The sequence below is a fragment of the Convolutriloba macropyga genome, chromosome 2 (assembly GCF_964194025.1).
Source record: "Convolutriloba macropyga chromosome 2, txConMacr16.3, whole genome shotgun sequence".
NCBI lineage: Eukaryota > Metazoa > Xenacoelomorpha > Acoela > Convolutidae > Convolutriloba > Convolutriloba macropyga.
Window position 1 is genome coordinate 79390910 of NC_134469.1, and position 19932 is coordinate 79410841.

The 19932-nt window shown below is 37.3% G+C and overlaps 2 protein-coding genes across 4 annotated transcripts in view; one reads left to right on the plus strand and one right to left on the minus strand.

Annotated features, from left to right (window-relative positions):
* Positions 1–4354, minus strand: part of LOC142334765 (methylglyoxal reductase DkgA-like) — a 431775-nt gene extending 427421 nt beyond the window's left edge. The window contains exon 1 of the mRNA XM_075383050.1: positions 4341–4354. The gene's annotated coding sequence lies outside the window, so the exon portion shown is untranslated. The remainder of the gene's footprint in view (positions 1–4340) is intronic.
* Positions 3997–19932, plus strand: part of LOC142334762 (uncharacterized) — a 603346-nt gene continuing 587410 nt past the window's right edge. Inside the window, exon 1 of one of the 3 annotated variants that reach the window (XM_075383045.1) lies at positions 3997–4332. The gene's annotated coding sequence lies outside the window, so the exon portion shown is untranslated. The remainder of the gene's footprint in view (positions 4333–19932) is intronic. The other 2 variants (XM_075383046.1, XM_075383047.1) reach the window with 2 other exon arrangements.

Sequence of the window (19932 nt, forward strand, 5' to 3'; positions counted from 1 at the left end):
ATAACAGTAAAAATAGCAGATAAAACCTAAATTATACAAATTGACGCTCGTTTCACCAGAGAAATATAGGACCTGGCTTGATTGAGAATAATTAAAATGCAGACAAAAACTAAAAAAAGGCAAAGTTAAATTATGTTTATACTTTCTGAAAACAATTAATTTCAGAGATATGAAAACCATTATCTATCAACCGATATCAGCCCATTTATACCCCCATTAAACCATTAACACCCTAAACTATCCAGAATGTCTTACGAATACAAAAAAACATGCAAACATCAAAAAGTCAATTACGAAAAAAAGAGTCGAAAGCTTGAAAACCATAATCCATTCACTAAAAACATTTTCTTTCAACATCAATAAAAGTATATTTTGTTCAGTAATGTGATAATCGGACAAGACAGCAACAAACTTTAAAAACCCAACATAGGAAAACGTCCAAAACTCAAAAACCTCTGAAAAAAGTTTATTTGCAAACACAAAAAACCATTTCACTCACTTTAAATAATGTGACCTCTCGGTTTGCTTAGACAATACTACAAAAGGATAGAAATGATACAAAAAACGCCAATACGAAAAAAATCTGAAAACATTTTTATAAGTAAACAGACCAGTTGCTTTCAACTGAAAGACAGTAAAATGGTCAACCTGCTACCGCCTATTGGACATGAAAACCAGCACAACAAAATTTCACAAATATTTTTACCTAGACATAGTTTTGAAGCCTAAAAAACAATATTTTTGCTGAAATATTAATGAATGTTCATTGACCTTCATTCAAATTTCCATTGGGAGAAATTGAGCTGTGATTTGAAAAAATTCTGTTCTGTAATTAACATGAAAAATAACATAAAAAATAATTAACATTAAATTAACATAAGAGTAAAAACACAGCGCGCCATTACAATCAGAATAACTTCTTAATTTTAAAACTCTACAATTAGACCAAAACTAATCTAGCTGTTGTTTCACGTCCAAAAAAACGAATAACTCCAAAACTTACCGAAAAAGCTGAATAGAAAAGTCAAAATAACAAAAATAAATGATTAAATTGATAATGATCGATCTATAGTAGCGAAAATCATTAGGTATCAATTGACATTTCTTTAATAGCTCCTTAGGTATCCAAATATGTCATAGGAACCAGAGGTAAAAAAAAATAGTCCTAATCATTATAAACGATGACCGCGTCGGCAATTTTAATGTCTGAACTACCGGTAAATTGGGCCAAAGAGGGGCATTAAATTTTCAAATATTTAGGCTAAATTTTAGCTAAATGAGTTCACTCAAACAATTCAGCAAAAAAAACTTTTATAACGAAGGACGCTATCTTTAAGAAAAAGAAGGTCAATTAAAAGAAAGTCCCTCCTCTAAAAGGATAGTGTCGACTCGGGGGCGGCAAGTCAATTCCTATGTATATTTATATCCTATCTTGGCAGTAGTCAAAAATTAAAGCGTCAGATGCGAAAGATAGAGAAATTAAAGCATCGTGATTAGAATCAAAATAGATATGATAAACAGCAATCAATCAACACCATCAATAAGAGCCTACAAAATAAAAAAGGCTTTGCTCGGAAGTCATGGCACTAACTTCTTTTAGACCTTCTCAATCTTATATCTAATGCAAAGCCCGTCTCCAAACTTGGTCTTCGTTAGCCTGAAACCAGGAGAGCGGAACTTATTCTCGTGCATATGTATGTTATTGCGTCGAGTATAATCCGTCTTTCTTTTCAGCAATTTTGCTAGATAGTTGTTTTATAGTGCACTTTGCGGACGGTCCTGCGCCCCAATGCAGGAAAACACGAGCGGAACGAAGTTACCCTTCTCGACGTCAAGTATTCGTTGCTCATATTCGAGGAACTTCAACGACGCATAATATTAGTACGCCTCTACGGAGTTTTTCGGGCATGTATTGGAAAGTGGGTTAAAGATCTTCACGTCGAAGAAATAACGGCTGAACTTGGACCCCCATAAGCCATTAGCTTCACTGTCTAGTCGCGCGTTTTCATCAGTGCTAGTAGTTTTGTTTAAAAAGCATTCAGATTGAAGCAACTGAAGAGATGGCTCAACCTCGACATCATATTCAACGTCATGATCTTAGCAAAGGTGTCTCGGATCTGGTTGAGTGTCACGTGTGTACATCCACAAAGCGCATGTTGTTTTCTATACGCTTGATGTATTTGCCTAAGATAGGACGAAAAACTTCTCCTACGCCAATAGGTTGTACACCGGGGTTTTTGTTTAAGGGGATTAGTCTGCATGATTGTACGCTTCAAGAGATTTTTCAGATACTTTTTCAGTTGCCAGACGAATAGCAATTTTGGTTGCCGTTTTCGCTATGTTTGCGGAACCTTCTTTGAAACAAGTGAAAGTTCATAAGAATTTTATAAGAATTCAAAAGATTGAAATTTTCCAGCAGATTGAAATAATTATGAAAAATGTGAACAAAACAACGGAAGTGAGCCTAACATTCAAACTTTAAACCTCCGCAAGCCCCTGGTAAAAAAGGAAATTCAAAAAAATCTTAATTTGATATTCTGCGCTTGACAAGCTTTTTAATGATACCACTCACAACTCTGTACGATAAATACATCGACCAGCGAATAATGACTGAACAAAAAACCACCCAGTTGAGCATATCATTGCTTCCCCACTAAAATGGGTCGGAACAATAAGATACGAATAAATAAACCCTAATTTAAATTTCTCAGAATTGCTACGATGCAGACTAGGGTGGTTCTATGAAAACAGAAACATGTTAACAATTTTTGATGACCTTTTTGTCTGTTATTTACTCGCAATAACTGTGCTATGTGATTTCGCTCTTTGATACTTCAATTTACTAAAGACGTCATAACTTATTTGCTATGGATATAGAAAGTCTTGTAGCTGCAAGTCGAAAGAAAGGACACAAGGAGATGTGATTTAATTAGAGATTCTCTGTAGTCTGAGCATCCTTTGCTATGAGCCAGTGAGCAGTAAGTTAGAATTGCCATTACGCAGCTAGTGTAGGAGCGCAGTTTTAATTTTCTCTGCCATCTGTTGAGATCAGAGAGGTTTCTTTCACTATGAAAACGCTTTGGTTGCTTTTTGAACTCAAATATCGGAGTTACAATTCCAACTGAGCGTCAATGCGATAATCGTTAAAAGATCCTCATGGTTTTTTTGTCCATTCTAATTAGGTTCTGTTAAAAGTTAGACATTTTTTGGATCTTTTCCGTTTGTGCCCCCCCAGTACGTTATGCGCCCCCCAGTTACAGAGCACCTGCCATTACATAGTAAATCACAATGTAAAAATATTGCACGTGCGTCTGGGGGGTGCAAATAAAATGCACCCACTAAGCTGGGGGGGGGGCACAAACGGAAAAGATCCCATTTTTTATATCCAGCAATTTGCTAATTAACATAAGGCTCCACTAGATTGACGTTCCAAAATTGCTTAAGTATTAGCACTCCGTGGTTTAGTTGTTCGTAAACTAGGGCTACGTGTTTGAATTTGTCTAGACAAATTTGTCAATATTTGATAGCATCTGCAAGCTCATAGGTCAAGATGAGAAGAATACTAGAGGATCTCTATAAAACCTATTTCCGTTACGTTTTACTAGTAATTAAGATTCCCTTGATCACGACGTTTGACGTATTGGCAAAATTATATAAAACGCCGGGCAATTCTCTTCGAACTGTTATTTGCTTCAGTCCTAAGTTTTTGAAAGGCCGAGAGAGCTCTCATAGAGAACAAACACAAAGATTCCAACAAAGAGCTTGATAGTGTGCAGCTTGGTGCCTCCGAGAGGTACGTTTCAATGATGTGAGAAGCTTTTATACAAAAATAAGGATCTTTTCCGTTTGTGCCCCCCCCCCCAGCTTAGTGGGTGCACATTATTTGAAAACCCCAACGCACGAGAAATATACTTACATAAGGATTTATTTTGTAATGGCACGTGCTCTGTAACTGGGGGTTGTATAACAAACTGGGGGGGGGGGGGGGGGCACAAACGAAAAGTTCTTGCGGAGCCATTAGCACTGCTTTACAGCACTCAACTCAAGTGAATACATCACCCAACATTTTGCTGCCCTACGAAATCATTTGAGCTTCCAGTAACCTACTGAAATCAATGACCACAGTTTGTTACTCTATCGATGTCGGAAAAGTTATCACCACAAAGGTCGATGAGCAGAGCGAGCCTGACTCATCAATGAGAATTAAGGAAATTGAATAGAGCGGGGACAAAACAGCTTTCATAGGATATTAGCCCAATTTAGTCACATTAAAATTATTAAAACGTGGTAATTGTTGTGATAAACCTAAATGTTGTGATAAACTTATTAAATAGTGTTTGCTATTTAATAAGTTAGTTCTTCAGATCTTGTTTTAACCATTCAGTGAGGGGACTGTGACAGAACACACAATGAGACACCCGTCAGTCATCAACATCACCATGTTGTTTCTCATCAAAATTTTTAAATTGTTTCATAAATATATATTCAAAATCTGTTTGATCATTTGTTCTCCATGTCCTGCCACAGTCTTTCTTAGGTGAATGTTGACTCCGCGCTTCAAGCCGAAGAGAATTCCAGGCTTCTCAAAGAGATTGGTCATCGGAACATCGCAGACAAAGTACCTGGACCCTAAGCAGACAAAATCGACAAAACACTCCTTCAGAGGTGCTACCCTTGAGGAATTGACCAGAACTCTTCAACAGTAAAGACCAAAGAAACTACACACTGTAACTGTAGTTGTTGGTATTAATGATAACGATACAAGCGCAAATCACTTCCGAGTGTTCTCTCGCATAAAATAGATTTAGCTCCATCGTTCTAATTCATATCAAGAGATAAAGTTCAACAAGCTTGCAACAATTGTTGAGAAATCCCTGTAGTTAACCCGAATACTCACGTGCTTTCTTGTAAGGAATATTAATATGTCAAACGTAGATCACGCTGCGAGAAAAAGACTCGAATCACAATCGAAGGACTATTATCCGACGATTGATGAATTGATTGAAGATGTGAGCACTGTCAGTAAACATCTACATAAAATGCAAAAAGATTGGGTCATTTCTCTCTTCCGCGATTTATTAGCCCAACACAAAACCACACGTAAGCTAGTCAACGAACTGCCAAACATTGATGACATTAAGGAAACCGTAAATGAGGTAGTCAAGGAAAACTTAGCTAATTGCTCCAAAATGAATGAGCAACTGAAAAAAATTTGTATCTGAAGGCGTTAAGGAAGTTTATACAGAGAATACATGTGCGCTCGAAAAAACGGAGCTTTACCAGGAGTGCGCCAGATCAGGTCATTTTAAACCAAATTCGCATCAATGGTATTCCTGAAGCCAAAGCCAATTGAACTGAAGAACTGCTCAACGCGGAGCACAATCCAGTTGATAATTTAATTCATTTCCTTGGTGAACAAACAAATGTGCAGAAGATCAGGAGGTTAGAGAAGCAGAATCCAAATCGGAAGCAGCCAAGAACCATGTTGGTAACTGTAAGCAGTCCGCGGGAAGTGAGAAAGCTTCTCGCAAAAGGACGGAAGCTGGTCGATTATGACTTTCCTGTCTTCCTGTCAAGAGCTCTGAACCAAGAAGAAATTCAAGTCGAATAATCAATGCTACTCAAAAAGCGTGCCCTAATAGCCTGTGGAGCTTCGAAACTAGACATCCGTATTAAAAACCAACAGCTATACTTTAAGGGTCAAAAAGTAAAGTACCTGATTTTAACGAGCGAAGAAGAAAATGTTTTGAAACTGTCGCGTAATCAAAATTGACTACAAAATTCTCTTAGTTGCTTAGTTTTCAATACAAGAAGCTTCCTAAATTTAGATCGTCGAAGGAAGTTTGCTGTCGCGGCTGAAACCTCTGCATATGACATCATCGCTTTAACTGAAACTTGGTTGACAGCTGACATCAGCGATAGTGAACTTTTCCGGCAAAATTATCAGCTCTACAGAAGCGAAAGAAATGCAAATCTGAAGAGCAAACATGGAGGTGTAATGATTGGCGTGCGGAACAACATTACTTCTTTCCCAATTGATGTTAAGAATCTGAATGACAAACTAGCGTCTGCGTTTGCAGGTTCGCTCATAACTGTTAATAACAAAAAGGTACTAATTTTGTGTTTGTATAACCCTCCTAGTAACAGCAAATACCCAGTCACAATTGACGAATTCAACTCTTTCTTCTGCTTTCTAGACAACGATGAGTGGAGAGAGTTAAAGGTCATAGTAGTAGGAGATTTTAATCCTCCTTCTGTCAATTGGAAAACACTAGAGTCAGCCGACTTATATGAGAAACAATTGGTCGATCTATTTGATTGCCAAAATTTTATTCCCGTTGTTTTCTTTCCCACATGTGGTGAAAACATACTCGATCAAATTTTCTTTAATGATGACAGCATAGTTATCGACGTCAATTGCGACGACTCTTTGCTCAAAACTTTTAGTTTATCTGATCACATACCTATATTATTAGATCTTGACCTGAGTCCTGCTAAGAACGAGAAAACCGAATTGCACAAAATTTTGAGCTTCTGTAAATGCGATTACGTTGGTCTGAAGGAAAATCTAAGTCTTAACCCTTTTAATCCTATTTGTTATAGCAACTGCGATCGGATGCTCAGCGAGTGGTATCATTGGTTATTCGAGGCGATCACTAAATTCACACCAAGACGGAGTAAGCATAGATCCAATTTGCCACCCTGGATCACGCCTGCGACATCACATCTAATGAAAAAGCTTAACACGCAACAGAGAAAACAGTATTCACTAGCCAACAATGATTCGTTGAGACTCAAGATAGAAACGTCGAGAACCAGTCTAGCAGAAGCGGTAGACCTAGACCAGAAAAATTACGAATCAAGTTTTTCAACTCACGAAATTCTCAAGCCATGTACAAGTATTTTAAAAGCTTACGAAGAGGACCGTCCGTTCCGCCACAGGTTAAATGGAACAAAGACGTAGCAAACTGTGATGCTGAAAAAGCCTCTCTCTTTAATAAATACTTCTATTCAGTTTTTACCGTGTCATCTGTCTTCAAAAGCAGTTTGAATGAAAATAGAATTTTGAACAGTTTTACTGTGACGGAAGAAGCAATAGTTGAAATTCTTGGGTCATTAGACGTATCAAAGTCATGTGGGCCTGATAACTTGCCTGCAGTTGTCCTCAGGAACTGCGCAAAAGAACTTACGAAATCCATCTTTGAGTTATTCAGAAATTTTAGGCGCCTTGGAACCTATCCTAGTTAATGGAAAATAGGAGCAGTTAGCCCAACTTTCAAGAAAAAAGGATCGAAAGCAGATGTTGTAAATTATCGTCCTGTAACACTATTATGCATTGTCTTGAAAGTTCTAGAAAGATTGTTGTATGGCTCAATTCTAAATTTTTTCAAAGGACTCATAACTGACTCACAGTACGGCTTTCGTGAAAGAAGATCAGTTGTTCTTCAAATGATAACGTACTTAGATAAGATATACAAATTCTGTTCTGAAAACAATCGAGAAAATAGCTCACTTCTCTTTGACTTTTCCAAAGATTTCGACAAAATTGATCATGGAATACTTTTACGTAAGATCAATTGCATTGGAATACGTGGCAAGCTGTTCGAGATTTTAAAGAGTTACCTGAGCGACAGACTGCAATACGTGAAAATTGGAAATCTAAAATCGAAGAATTCGCCGGTCACCTCGGGTGTACCTCAGGGCTCAATACTTGGGCCCCTACTTTTTCTTATTTTCATTAATGACTTACCTGAAACCGTTTTCAACTCCAAAGTCTTTCTTTTTGCTGACGATCTCAAATTATTATATAATGAAAATCTTGGAAACGCACACGGAATCAAACAAGATCTAGATTCAACATTGCGTTGGAGTTACGAAAATAACATCAGCTTCAATTTATCGAAATGTCAGTACATAGATTTCAATATCAAGTCGAGATTAAGTCCGGTTTTGGGTCAATGGTCGCTGGAACAATCGAGAACTGTGGAGGACCTTGGTATCACTATAACCGACAGCCTCACTTGGAAGGAACATGTAGAATTGCGGACTCGTAAAGCCAACAAATTCTTCCACCAAATTAAAAGAAACACATCATATCTCCTGACGGTTACTGCAAAACTAAATCTTTATAAGAACACGCTTATTCCAATCTTAATCTATGGATCTAACTGTTATATGCCTTCAAAATCTGACATGCGACTCATTGATAAATCTCAAGAAAAAGTTTCGAAATGGATCCTACGGAACCTTGATTATTGCGAACGACTGAGATCCCTGAACTTATTACCTCTCCACTATTACATTGTGCTAACAGATCTTCTCTTGCTATCGAAATTGGTGAACAATTATTATGCGTTCAACATCAGCGAGCATATTAATATTGTGCAAAGACGGTCAAGTTTTCGGTTTGTGTTGCCTGAAATCAAAAAAGAATTTCAGCGGTCAAATTTTTTCTATCGAACCACATATAGAGCAAATATCATTGATTCAAATGTTAATTTCTTTCAACCAGTCGGACTCAAAAATCGAATCTTAAACTTGATGTGGAAGTACTATAATATTTGTTTCAGCATCGAAAATTTGTGTTCCATAACATTTATCTGTCTCTGCGAAAAATGTCGGTCCTCAAACGAAATAAACTTAACAAACAAACTTAAACTGGTATGATTCATCTATTTATATAATTTTTGCGGGAGCAGTCCCTCACGTTTGTGGAAGCCATAATAATAATAATAACAATATAGCAGCCGCCCGTGAGCAACATGTATTATCTTTGTAATTGAGCGTGGTAGTTGTTTAAAATACAAGGATTGAAGTTTAATTAACAAGTAGATAAAAGCAGAAGAGAATGGTTTCAAATAAATGAAGATCTAATTGAGTGATTAACTCTGAAGGTAGGTTTAGTGTTCAATGAATGAGTTTTATCCTCAGTTTTGTCCGTACCCAACATCGGTTCTATCACCGTGGTAAATAAACCACGTAAATACTGATATGTCACAATTGTTAGTATTGCTCGAAGCCCGAGCTTTGTCTATTTCAATCTGTCGACACCTATCAAGATTGTGTCAGTCATTATTCAAGTAATAAATTAAAATTTAAACTAAATCTTTGACCTTGAAACCCAAGGTTTTTAGTACATTCTTTTTTTACATACGTGTGACACTCACACTGCCCCCCTCTCGTAAGTGTGAGTGTCACACGTATGTAAAAAAAGGGTGTACTAAAAACCTTGGGTTTCAAGGTCAAAGATTTAGTTTAAACTTTTATTTATTACTTGAATAATGACTGACACAATCTTGATAGGTGTCGACAGATTGAAATAGACAAAGCTCGGGCTTCGAGCAATACTAACAATTGTGACATATCAGTATTTACTTGGTTAATTTACCACGGTGATAGAACCGATATTGGGTACGGACAAAACTGAGGATAAAACTCATTCATTGAACAATAAACCTACCTTCAGAGTTAATCACTCAATTAGATCTTCATTTATTTGAAACCATTCTCTTCTGCTTTTATCTACTTATTAATTAAACTTCAATCCTTGTATTTTAAGCAAGTACCACGCTCAATTACAAAAGATAATACATATTGCGCACGGGCGGCTGCTATAGTGGCGACAGGGATTAAAAGTAAATAGAAAACCACCACCCAATAATAATGAGCGTTGTACTAATTTCCAAGAGAAATCCATTTTTTGTTTGAAAACTAACTTTTAAACTCGAGTTCGACGTCTTAACATCACGACCCGGAAGAGTAATTGTGGACTGCTGTCGGGATTCTACAACAACAACTGCCATCTTGGAACTTTCAAGTGAGTACTCTCTAAAAATTCGAATAGCATAAATCAGGGCGTACATGTTTTTTTGATAATAAAATAGCGTTCAGAAACATCAGTATTTTAATTTGACTTAATTTGACTTAAATTCAAGCATTAAACCTCGAGTGTTTTTGCATTTATTGAAGAGGGAATTAGAGTTTCAATCATATTTAAAAGCTGTTAACTAGAGTGTCGGAAAAATAGTTCGAGTTTCGAACAGAATTATTGAAATATTTTGAATAACAACAGCTTTTAATTAAAATAAGGATGGCGCAGCACTCCTCAAAAACGCTGTTACTGGAACCGTTTACTGGATCAAATGATTTTGAAAGTTATGTTACAAAGTTTGAGCTCTTGTCACAACTTCAAAAGTGGCAAAGAAAAGAAACAGTAAACGGCGCCGAGACCGAAATTGATGAACGGCCGCATTATTTTGCGTTAAGGTTACAAAAGCCGGCTACTGATTTCTATCGTACACTTTCAGAGGACACTAGAAAGAGTTATGACGAGACCGTAAAGGTTTTCAGACAACATTATAATGAGAAACCAGTAGTGTTCCGGGGGAGGCTAGCTAGGAGAGTCCAGCAGCCCGGTGAAAAATTAACAGATTTTCTCGGTGATTTCCAAACTTTAGCTTTGAAAGCATACCCTCAGGAGTCTAATGAGATAAGAGAACATATCATTTTGAAAGCATAGAAAATAGTCAGGTGCGACTCGACCTGAGAAAGAACTTGGGTGACGCAGATATGAATTTGGACAAAGCTTTAGAAAGAGCACTACACATTGAAGCAGTCACGAGAATTGAGGAGGAGGATAATGAGCCACGGGTTTCTGCCATCCAGTCAAATGAAGACACACAACTAGTTAATTCGAATAACACTGCAGACTAATCAACCTAACAGGCAAGAGAATCAAAAACTTTCATCGCAAAGAGCGCGGCCAAAAGAGTTTCTGCGCCTTAGTGAGCGAAGTTCAAGAGAGAACGGAGATAGAAATAGAAGTACTAATAGCTATACCAGAATCAGCGCTGAGCCAAGACGAAACAAATACGAAAGTAGAGCGCGTTCGCTAACACTGGGAGGTGAGAACAGGAGCCGAGATCGACCAGACGAGAGTCGTGCCGAGCAGTCGAAGGTAGCTGTGAGTTTCGAGAAAGAAAAATGTCGCCGTTGCATTCAGCGAAACTATGCATCTAGGGAATGCAAAAATTGTTTCGAATGTGGGAGCCCAAATCACTTCAAACGAAGTTGTCCGTATTTAAACGAAAGCTAGCTGGAAATGGCAGGACTTCATTTTCAGCCGTCTACGTAAAAACCTTTCGTGGCGGAAACAGCCCAGTGGAGGCATTCTTTGCAAAAATAATGATAAAAGACAAATTGATAATGGCCTTAATTGATAGTGGAAGTAGTGTTAATATTATAAGTGACACACTCTACAAGCAATTGAGGCAACTGAGCCAGATCAGAATGTGCAATAAAAATATAATAGCTGCCAACAACGGGAAAATGCCTATAATGGTGTCAGCAGATATTCAAGTTCAACTTCAGAAAATTACAGGTGAAATAACAGTTAAATTTCTAGTGACCAGAATTGAGATAACGCCTTGTTTATTAGGCATGGACTTCTTGTACAATTTTGACTGTATTTTAAATCTCAGAAAGAACGAACTTTTTTCCAGGGCAATTTAGAAAACATTACAATTGTCCCCATCCCAACGAAATAATAAGAATCTGTTTTTAATTGCTGCTGAGGATCACGATTTACCTCGTCGCTGCGAAGGTTCCATTAAATGCAAAATTATCGATGAAGAAGGTAACATAACACAGCAAACAGAAATTATAGTCGAACCCATGAAAGAGTTTGAAGACAAATGACATTTATTAATAGCGAGATCGCTGAATGACATGGTTGAGGATGTCGTTCGAGATCTGAACCCTACATTAGAACCAAAGAAAGTTTACAGAAATGCGAGAATCGCATGTGCGGAAAACATTGAAAAAGTTTCAAGAGTACAACAAAATAATCCTGACAATGATAAAAAGCATAGGGATGAATTTGATTTTGAGAAAAACGTGAACTCAAGTTCAATGAGCTTTTCTTGCGAGGAAATGACAAAAGTGAGGTCACTTTGCACAAAATATGAAGTGATATTTTCGCGAAACTCAAAAGATATGGGATTTTGTGACCGAATTTATCATAAAATAAAATTAAAAAAGGATGCTGTGCCATTCAGACGTACATACGACAGCATGAGCTTTGAAAAAAAAAGCCATGAAGAAAATTGTTGAAGACTTGGAACGAGATGACTTAGTCGAACCAACACACTCTGATTGGGCAGCACCATCATTACTAGTACCAAAAAAGACTGAACCTACCGCTTAGTTGTAGACTACCGTGGTCTATACAAACAAATAGAGAAAACATGCTGGCCTTTACCACGAATTAATGAGGTTTTTGATTCACTGGAGGGAAACATGTACTTCTCAAACATTGATCTTCTGTCGGGATACTTTCAAATGGCGTTGGAAGAGGAGAGTCAAAAAGTAACATCTTTTATAACACCTTTGGATTATATAAGTGGAAAAGGCTCCCTATGGGACTAGCTTCTGCACCAGGGGCTTTTCAATAGCTAATGGAATTAATTTTTGCTGGTCTCTCTTACGAAGTAGCTTTAGTTTATCTAGACGAAGTTATCGTTTTCGGAAGAAATTTCAAAGAACATCTTAAACGGTTAGAGCTGGTTTTCAACGTTTATCGAAGAATGGATTAAAAATTAAGGGACCAAAATGCAATTTCTTCCAAAAGCGCGTCAGTTTTTTAGGATATACTATATCTGAGAGTGGTGTCGAGGTCAACCCAGAGAAAGTGAGAGCGGTAGAAAAAATGAAAGAACCATCATCCCTAAAAGACCTCAGGGCATTTCTGGGCCTTGTGGGCTATTATCGAAAATTCATTCCAGGTTTCGGAAGAACAGCAGAAACTCTTTACAGGTTACTAAATAAATCATATAAATTTGAATGGAGTACAGAGTGCACAAGTGCGTTAGCAGAGTTGAAGAAAAAGCTTTTAGAAGCCCCAGTTTTAGGATATTCAAACGATAGGGATCAATATACATTAACTGCCGATGCATCGCTGACAGGCATCGGAGCAATTCTTACACCAAAACAAGGAACTGAGGAATAAGTTTATTGCATATGCTAGCAAAACGTTGAGTAAAAGTCAACGAAACTACTCAGCAACTAAGCGGGAATTATTCGCAATAGTTCATTTTACCATTTATTTTAAAAACTATTTACTTGGTCAGCAATTTTTTAATTATAATGGACCACAGGGCTCTCGTGTGGATCTATAGTTTTAAAGAAACAGATGGCATGGTTGCAAGATGGATAGAGAAACTTGGGCAATTTAATTTTGACATCGAGCATAGAGTAGGAAAGAAAATCCCACACGCTGACTGTCTTTCGCGCATAAACACAGAAGATGAGGAACAAACAGCTTTCGTTAACGCTATTGCGCTAGACGTAGAGCAAGACGATACCGACTATAGTAGTCGAGGTTGGCAGTAACACAAACTACAGAGAGTAAAATTGCGAGATTCGCAGCAAAGTGACAATATACTCGAAGAAGTATATTCATGGGTCATAAACAAAAAAAGACCCAAACCACGGCAAATGAGAAACGGAGCTTCAAAGGAGTTATGGAAATACTGGGTTCAGTATAAATATATTTTTCTCATAGAAGGGATTTTTTATCGAAAACACCAAACAGAACCTAACTTTGAAACTGTTTAGCAAATGCTGGTACCCTGGGTTAGAATGTCGAACGTTCTTGAGCTGTTGCATGATTAGCTTAGCGCAGGATACTTTGGTATAGAGAAAACGTACAGAAGAGCTTGCGAAAGGTTTTATTGGCCGTGCATGAGAAGGGACGTAAGAAACTGGATAGCAAGCGGCGACGTTTGCCTAAAAATGAAAGACACTAAGCAGAAACATCGGCATTCACTCACAAAATGGAAACCTAGTCATCCATTTTGGCAAGTGTCTCTTGATATCATGGGTCCACTTCCCAAGTCTCAGGGAAACAAGTACATTTTGCTCATCGATGATCAATTCAGTGAGTGGTACGAAGCCGTAGCGTTACCCAATCGAGAGGCAAAAACTGTGGCAAAAGCGTTTGTTGAACACTGGATAGTTAGATTCGGCTGTCCAGTCAACCTACACAGTGACCAAGGGTCAAACTTTATGTCTAAATTGTTTCGTAGTATTTGCAGTGAACTAGGAATTCAGAGGACATGAACCACATCCTAACACACATAAGGGGACGCGATGATTGAATGAACAAATCGAACAATAGAAGAATGCCTCTCCAAATATATAGGACAATACCAACACGAGTGGAATAATTTTCTACCTTAAGCGATGATGACATATCGATCATCAATTCATAGTGTAACAAGATACAGCCCAGCGTTTGTGGTACTGGGTTTTCCACTGTCGCTACCTATAGACTGCATCTATAGCACACCACAGACCACAATATACGCAACACCAAGTGACTATAGTTTTCACAATGAGAGAGAAATTACAGGAAACGCACCAAATGATGCGAGAGTATATGGATGTCGAACAGGAACGCCAGAAGTCTTATTATGATCGCAGTAAGTATGGGCCGAGCTATAAAGTTGGCGAAGTAGTGTTAGTTTTCAGCCCAACGGTTAAAAAAGGAGAAAAAAGAAAATTTACTTCTTTCTATAGAGGACCATACATAATTTTTGAAACTATAAACGATTTGAGTTTCAAGGTTGATTATAAAAAGACGAGGAAAACTATCTAGGTCCATTATGACCGACTGAAGAAATATAAAACACGAGAAAACCCATTCACGCCTGAGCCTCAGGAGAAACGAAAAACAAACATTAAGAATAGCGATTTGAACAGCTCAGACGATTGCGATATAATTGAAATAGAATCGTCAACAGACAGTGAAAGCAATCTAAACACAGAAAATCAATCCGAAGCTGAGGATGCTAACGATTCACTAAATGTTACAAATCAAACGTCTGAGAATGAAGCTAAAGAATCAGAGCAAGAAACCTCTAAAGGGCAAAAGAAGGCACAAAATGTTCCCGAGGGAGGAGGTGCAACCTCATCAAAAGCTACCGAGTACACTGAAAAAAACCAGCAGAAGCAAAAATTCCAAAACCAGAAAAAAAGCAACATGAATCTAGTAGTAAAACAAAGAGTACTGAAGAAAAGATTAATAGTAATCCCAAGGCACTAAAAATGGCTACAAGGTCTAGCAGTCGATTAAAATCGGTGCCTGAGAGATTAAGAAATTACTTTACTGAGCAAGATGAGGAGTACTTTAGCAGCCAGGAAACTGATGATGTTTTTGTTTCGGGAAAATCCAGAAAGAAAAAGTGGAATCGAAAAGAAAGACGAGTTCGTCTGGAGTATCGTGTGATGGAATATCACTTTGTTTGTATCTGGCATTGCTAGCCATTTTTGTTTCTCCTTCACTTTGTATTAAATTATACGGCTATGATTTAGACAATATCGTATCAACAAAAATATATTCTCTGGATCACAGTACAAACTGTGATAACAAAATTCGAGTATCGAAAACAATAGAAGAATGTAGTTTGATATATGCTGAGGTTCAGCCCGAGATAAAATTAAAATTTTGCATGTATGAAGCGGCATATACTGTGTCTGCAATTAAAAAGGGCAATGTATATGACGATGTTGTCTTTATTACCAAAAACTCAAGACTCCTAAAATCCATATATCCATTAAACGAAGGAACCTGTAGGAGCATTTGGCAAAACAAAGACTTTGCTTTACCAGGTTCTGGAGATAAAACCTTTAAAGTCAACAATTCAGTAACGGAAAAGATTTTACAACGAGCAAGTGAAACTACTTATGCCGAGGAGCATAGCCAGAGCTTCATGAAAAAAAAAATCGTGAAGGTGCTATGTATGCTGAGCCTGTAGAGTGGGTTTCACCTACAGGAGTAAAACTTATTGGAAATGTAATGATCAATGCAAAACTTTACATCGGAACAATTTGGGGAAAGCTGATACAAAGAAACCTCTTAAGCTTTAAGGATCCCCTAGGTTTCTTAAAAACTGTTTTTATGAAAACCACATTTTTGAAGACGATTTAGTAAACTATTTTTTTTTTGAAAATCAAGGTGAGCAAACTTGTCAAACGATCAAACACTTTAATAAGGAGGACCCTGTAAAAATTTTGGTAACAACAAGACCACTTTTATCAGCGGAAAAATTTTACACAAAAACATATATGAAGATTTTGCATTAGAAATCCTAGAAGAAAAAACAATTAGTTGGTGTTGACAGCAGTTGAAAACAACCGGAGTTCCAGGTGTTTTTTCCTCCGAGGAAAGTTCAGAACTGAAAACTGGAAATCTTAAAACAACCATGGAAATGTTTCTTTCGAGCGTTGTTGACACCTTAAATTTCGAATTTCTCAAGGAGAGAGAAATTTTTTTATGAAAATTAGAACGCTCCAATGCGAGATTCAACAACTAAAAATCCAAAAACTATGATTGAAATATCAAAAAACATTGTTAGTCCATCGGTAACGCTCTACGAGAAAAGAACTCACGTCGAAAGAGCAGGATCTGTGTTATATGTTCATAAATGTGCAAAGATGGTAGCAACAATAACTAAACTTCCTTTTTGCACAGATGAAGTTCCTGTGTTAGTAGAGGGCCAGAATTTTTCTTCTATTAGATATATGGACCCTATTACAAAAATTTTGTATCATAATAATACAATCGCTGCATGCAACCCGCTGTTTCCAAATGTTGTGAAATTAGAAGACGGCAGTTTTCAACAATGTGGAGGAACGCTGAAGAAATTCAATCGTGAGATATATCAGTGGTTGATGAGTAATAACTTAAATGTAAGTGATGAAAACCTGCATCGCAGCCTTTTCTCCATATCAGACGTAAAACAGAGTCAAATTGCTGGAACAATTCGCCATAATAGAAAAGGAATTATCAGTCGGGAAGCATTCCGAGATTCGGATGAAAAACACAGTCATGAAAACTTTATTCACTGGAACGCTCAGTTCCCAAAACAATTTTTTCTAACAAATGAAATAACAATTTTTCGTAACTTAAAAACTGAAAGCTTATACGTTTGGTTTAAAGCTAAGGACATTGATGTGTCAGTCTTAACAGTCTACCTCATATTCCAAGTTGTGAAAAATTTTCCTAAATTGTTCATCTATTTAAGATTAGTCATTAATGGAGCCTCCTGGCAACAACTGTTGCGGAATCTCGACCCTGTAACGGGAACACGCATGTATAATCAACTACTCAAATTAATTAATGAGCGTCGAGAACAAAAGAAAATGATTGAAAAGAAAGAGTCCTTGATAGAGTCGGTTGTGTAAAAAAAACGAAAATGAGTTGTCTTGAGTTCAAGACCAAAAAAATGAAAATGGGTTGTCTTGAGTTCAGGACCAAAAAAATGAATGAAAATGACTTGTCTTGGGTTCAGGACCAAAAAAAATGAAAATGAGTTGTCTTGAGTTCAAGACGAAAAAAAAATGAAAATGACTTGTCTTGAGTTCAGGACCAAAAAAAATGAATGAAAACGACTTGTCTTGAGTTCAGGACGAAAAAAAATGAACATGACTTGTCTTGAGTTCAAGACCAAAAAAAATTAAATTGACTTGTCTTGAGTTCAAGACCCAATAAAAAAGAAAAATATGAAAAAGAGTTGTCTTGAAGTCAAGACCAATAAAAATAAGGGAAAAGTCTTGAGATCAAGACTGAAAATATTGAGAATTTTTAGAAGCAAAGATGGTTTCTATTAAACATAGCAGGCAGTGAGACCCCACAAATTGGTGAATATATCTACTATATGCCAGAGTTGTGGAAAGTTATTTCGGAGATTTCCCCGGGAGTGTACCGAGTGGAATCTTGTCTGTCACAGACTTTGAAGGTGTCTACACTAGAACTTCTGGCACCCACCAATATTCGGTCCCGAGCTCTGCAGACTGAAGTGGAACTGCAAAACCAGTGCGCACAGTTAGAGAAATTGAAGAGTACAAACTCTTTACACCAAAAGGGTCTTGTCGAGTTTCGACAAAAACTAGACAAACAGTGCGACAAAGCCAAAGAGGCAACAAAAGAAGCATTGGGAAAACTGAGCGCCGAGTGTGAGGCTCTATGAGATAACCTAAAGGCGGCGGCAGCTAGAAATGCCGAACCAGAGCAGTCAATCGACTTACTTTAGCAGGATTTGGCCGATCTAAAAGTCAATACTGATCAAAAGAGTGAAGCCATGGAGAAAATGTAGAAAGAGAATGATCAATTGAGGTCAGAACTTCAGCAGTTGGAACACTATAGCCAGTACTTGGCGAGTGAGTGCCGAAGGAAAGACACTATAATTGATAGACAATAGCATTTTTTGAAGAACGAGAAAGACAAAACGAAGGCCACAGAAAAGTGTTTATTCGAGATTCGGAATAAAAATTTACTGAATCGGCCTGCGACATTGTACGAGACTTTGTTGGTAAAAAGTTTTGCTTCAAAAGATCAGATCAAAAAACACTACCATAAAATGAGCTTGTTAACGCACCCTGATGCTCGTGTAGATGAGGAGTTTTACAAGACCATTAATCGAGCAACGAAATACTGATGAACGATGGGGCGCCAGAAGCGTACAACAATTTCGGGCTGGACGAGGCAGAGAAAGTCATGAATGACGAAAACTGATACCTAAACATTTTATATGAAAAGTATAAAGTTTTTGTACAAACGTTCATGCATCAAGAGCTGTAAAATTTGTTTGGTTTTATGTGAGTGAGTGGCACACTCTATTCTTATTGAGAGGGGGGCAGTGTGAGTGTCACACGTATGTACAAAAAGAATGTACTAAAAACCTTGGGTTTCAAGGTCAAAGATTTAGTTTAAATTTTAATTTATTACTTGAATAATGACTGAAACAATCTTGATAGGTGTCGACAGATTGAAATAGACAAAGCTCGGGCTTCGAGCAATACTAACAATTGTGACATATCAGTATTTACGTGGTTTATTTACCACGGTGATAGAACCGATGTTGGGTACGGACAAAACTGAGGATAAAACTCATTCATTGAACACTAAACCTACCTTCAGAGTTAATCACTCAATTAGATCTTCATTTATTTGAAACCATTCTCTTCTGCTTTTATCTACTTGTTAATTAAACTTCAATCCTTGTATTTTAAACAAGTACCACGCTCAATTACAAAGATAATACATGTTGCTCACGGGCGGCTGCTATATTGTTATTATTATTATTATGGCTTCCACAAACGTGAGGGACTGCTCCCGCAAAAATTATATAAATAGATGAATCATACCAGTTTAAGTTTGTTTGTTAAGTTTATTTCGTTTGAGGACCGACATTTTTCGCAGAGACAGATAAATGTTATGGAACACAAATTTTCGATGCTGAAACAAATATTATAGTACTTCCACATCAAGTTTAAGATTCGATTTTTGAGTCCGACTGGTTGAAAGAAATTAACATTTGAATCAATGATATTTGCTCTATATGTGGTTCGAAAGAAAAAATTTGACCGCTGAAATTCTTTTTTGATTTCAGGCAACACAAACCGAAAACTTGACCGTCTTTGCACAATATTAATATGCTCGCTGATGTTGAACGCATAATAATTGTTCACCAATTTCGATAGCAAGAGAAGATCTGTTAGCACAATGTAATAGTGGAGAGGTAATAAGTTCAGGGATCTCAGTCGTTCGCAATAATCAAGGTTCGGTAGGATCCATTTCGAAACTTTTTCTTGAGATTTATCAATGAGTCGCATGTCAGATTTTGAAGGCATATAACAGTTAGATCCATAGATTAAGATTGGAATAAGCGTGTTCTTATAAAGATTTAGTTTTGCAGTAACCGTCAGGAGATATGATGTGTTTCTTTTAATTTGGTGGAAGAATTTGTTGGCTTTACGAGTCCGCAATTCTACATGTTCCTTCCAAGTGAGGCTGTCGGTTATAGTGATACCAAGGTCCTCCACAGTTCTCGATTGTTCCAGCGACCATTGACCCAAAACCGGACTTAATCT